Genomic DNA, 4168 nt, shown 5'->3' with positions numbered 1-4168 from the left:
GAGCGGCACTACCGCTCTACTGCCGCTGCTTAGTGTCGCATAATCCGACACGAGAAGCGACCCCCTCGAGTCGACGCGGTAGGGGCCTGGTACCGCAGCAGTACTACGACTGAGGACCCACCGGCGGTACTACCGCTGCCGAGCGGTACTACCGCCTGTGACTCCTAAGCGGTACTACCGCTGGCACCGCAGTGCTACCGCTGGGACCAAAACGAACTCAAGAGAAAAGGGAATGGAACCTCCATCGAAGCGGGAAGGCTCAGAGGGTGTGAAAAGGATGTGTACGTGTTGATTCCACCCTAGCCTAACCAAAGCGGACCCCCTCTTGATAGTACGGTGACTTCTACGACACAAGTCCACCAAAACTGAACCGAAAGGGCTACACCGTCTTCGCTTCAAACTCCGAGGGGAGGGAATCGTCTCGTGCCAAAGGATGAATCTCTGAGATACTTAACGCACAAGATTAGTCCGCAAAAGCATTGTCATCAATCACCAAAACACTTTAGGGATAAATATGCCCTTACAATCTCCCCCTTTTTGGTGGATTGATGACAATACGGGATTTGCACAAAAGGGAATAATAGGACATAAGCAAACCCCACATCTCTAAAATATAGACGGGCTCCCCCTAGATGTGTGCTATCTAGATAGGTGCTTTGGACTGCACGGCACACATACTAGGATCAACACTCCCCCTATATTTTATGGACCATGCATATCTTGCAATAATTAGGCTAACACTAATTAAGCAATAGTAAATAGAGACAAAGAAAATAGCACAGGATAACATAAGCTTAATACGATGCGATAGAGTGCATATGTCTTACACCATATGAAAGAAAGGTCTCACGAGCACAAACCAACCCAGAGCAAGCAAGGAACAACACTAGAAAAGAGTTTGCGAGAAAGACAAGCAAGGCAAACACAAACACGCCACACAAACACACGCTCGCAACTCGACAACGACAAATCCCTAAACTCTCTCCCCCTTTGGCATCGAGACACCAAAAAGGCAAAGAGCGAAGCTACGGCTCCAGGTGATAGCAAACTGAGGATCTCAAACATCATAGCCCAGCGGGATTGTCTGCACCGCCGTCATCGGTCGGAAACTGCTCGGTGTCTGAATCGGTCCACGGGCAGTGCTGCTGAATCCACTCCTCCTCCTCAGTGATCTGGCCCAGAACCACTGGCAACGGTCGCACCCAACTGACGCATGAGCTCCTGGTGACGGCTGCGGGCCTTCTTCTCAGAGACATGAGACATGTACTGGCCATGAGACTCCATGCAGAAAAGTTTATTCATCTTGCGCTTAATCTTCTTCGCCCAAGGGGGCTCCACTCCGGAGGGCTCATAGTCCTCATCATCATCGGCCTCAGCCTTGCCCTCGGGCTCCATGTCAGCAGCAGTAGATGGACCCCCAGATTTAGGAGCCGGGATGCCCCAATTGTCCTTCTTCCTCCAACGCTTGATCTCATGAGAAACCAATTCTCGAGTTTCCAGCATAACCTTGGGATAGACATGAGCCCAGGCCTTCTCAATGAGCAACATGATGAACGGACCATAGATCGGGCACTTGCGCTCAGAAACGGCCGATAGAAGTTCAGACCACATAACATGAGAAATGTCCAGGGACTCGCCAGTGTTTGCTTCCTTCTCATGCTGGCAGAAGAGAAGCATGTCCACGAGATAGGAGTGGACCATATCCAGATTCCCGATACGAGGGAAGAGAGTCTCACGGAAGACGCGATGAAGGATATCCAGAAAGGCAGACAGCTCATAGGTTTCCTTCTTAGTCACAGGGTGAACCTTCACAGTACAGTAGGGCCAGAGGGCTTTCTTGTGAGTGGAGTTTGCATTGCGGTGAGGGCGGAAGCCGACAGGAGTCTCAAGCCCGTGATCTTCCACCTCAAGTAACTCCATCAAGGCCTTCCACTTGACAGAAAGTAACTTGCAATTTGTCATCCAAGTCAGAGTCCTTTCTTCATCAGTTCCAAGATGGACAGTAGCATCGAATTGAGCCACCAAATCTGCATCAAAGTCCTTGTTGAACTGCATGATTCTGAGAATGTTCAGCTGAGAACACATCTGAAGGGCTTCGCCAAAGTACTCAGGGTCCTTTTCCATGGCATCTGTGTCGATGGAGCGTACATCAACATAGAGATTCTTCTTGGCCTTGATCACATCAAAGTAGATGGCAAACTGAAAGCGGTTCCAGAACGGGCGGTTGACCAAATTGGGTTCTTGGTCTTCTGCATAGGGGTTGCGGCGACGCCTTTCCCAGAACTCCTTGGCAGTCAACTCAGTCACAGTCTTGCTCCTTGGCTTCGGCCTGTTGGCAGGTTTCTTCTGGAGTTGAGGCGGAGGTGGCGCACTTGAGGAAGCACCCGCTGACTTAGAGGTGCGGTAGCGCTTTGACGTTGCACGTCCGGGGTTGACACGGCGGACTTGCTGCTCAGGATGTTCATCACCTGGAGCCAAACACACAAGCAGAAGAAACAACACGAAAGGAAGAGCATAAGCCTCAAAACAAAACAACATCGATCAAAAAGTGGTAGGAAAAGGATGGAATTGGGCATGCAGCGGTAGTACCGCGACCTAACCGCGGCAGTACCGCGCGAGCGGTAGTACCGCGCGAGGTGAGCGGTAGTACCGCTCTAGACAAGGAACGGCGGTTCCCTACTGCCGTGAATAGATCCGGCACTACCGGGTATGCCAAATTCAAAAATAAACCTACCAAACCTTAACCCAACCGGCCTAGAAGCCCTCTCCATCCTACTCAAGCCTCGACTTAGCCAAAAATCGAGAAGAACAATGCCTATTGCCCCTAACAACTAGATGTGAGATCTAGGCGAAGAGAGAACGGGAAAGGGGGCAATACCGGCATCCATGGCAAGAGGACGCGGTGGGGATCGACTCCACCGGAAGAAATGGAGAGGGACGGCACGAGGACGGCGGCCGGCCGAAGCCCTCCCGCGGCGAGACGTCGCTGGAGCGACGAAGAGGACGGGCGAGTGGAGCGAATGGGTATGGGGGAGAAAAACAACTCCGCCTGCCCCGACATAACCCCCCGTCGCCCGCCCCGCAGCGGTAGTACCGTTGGGGTCGGCGGTAGTACCGCTTGACGATCATAAGCGGCAGTACCGCACACCCAGCGGTAGTACCGCTCAGCCACAAAAAGACTGGCCAACACGGCTATGCTCAAGAAAAGAAACCGACAAAAATAAAACGAGGGCAAACACACACGCAAAACCAACACAAGGGGACGAGAAGCACACACCTCTCCAAGAGAGGGCGGTGGCCGAGGCCACCTATGTTTGAGTCCGAAGGTATGGTGCCGCGAAGATTTTAACCTTGGGCCCATGACCAAAACTCATCTTTGAAGCACAAGTACCATCAAAAATGGCTAATGTGAAAGAGGTTGATTAGTTTATGCATAATGGGGGGGGGGAAAGTTCATTGAGAGAACAACACTCCCCCTATGTCCATGCCTACACCTAAACAAGACAACAAGTTGAGTATGGTGGGGTGTGCAAGGGTTCAAGCAACATTGCTCGAATCAATGATATTTAGCTCATGCCTTAACTCGCGAAATCTTGCTTCATCCAAGGGCTTCGTGAAAATATCTGCAAGGTTATCATGAGTGTTGACGTAGTTGAGCTCGATCTCCCCTCGCCTAATGTGATCCCGGATGAAGTGATACCGAATCTCAATATGCTTCGTCTTGAAGTGTTGCACCGGGTTGAGAGAAATCTTGATGGCACTTTCATTGTCACACCAAAGAGGCACTTTGTCACAAATGACACCGTAGTCCTTTAGAGTTTGCCCCATCCATAGGAGTTGTGCACAACAACTACCGGCCACCACATACTCCGCTTCGGTGGACGAGAGAGACACACAACTTTGCTTCTTAGAAGACCAACTTACCAAAGAGCAACCAAGGAATTGGCACCCTCCGGAAGTGGACTTCCTATCCACTTTGTCTCTCGCCCAATCCGAGTCCGAATATACTACAAGCTTGAAGTTTGCTCCTCTTGGGTACCATAAGCCAAAGTTTGTGGTATGAGCCAAATATCGAAAGATTCGCTTGACCGCCACAAAGTGGCTTTCCTTAGGTGCGGCTTGAAACCGTGCACAAATTCCCACACTCAACATGATATCCGGTCTAGAT

Source organism: Aegilops tauschii, chromosome 2 (assembly GCF_002575655.3).
Source record: "Aegilops tauschii subsp. strangulata cultivar AL8/78 chromosome 2, Aet v6.0, whole genome shotgun sequence".
Lineage (NCBI taxonomy): Eukaryota > Viridiplantae > Streptophyta > Magnoliopsida > Poales > Poaceae > Aegilops > Aegilops tauschii.
The sequence above is the reverse complement of the archived record's forward strand: the minus strand, read 5'-3'. Positions refer to the sequence as shown.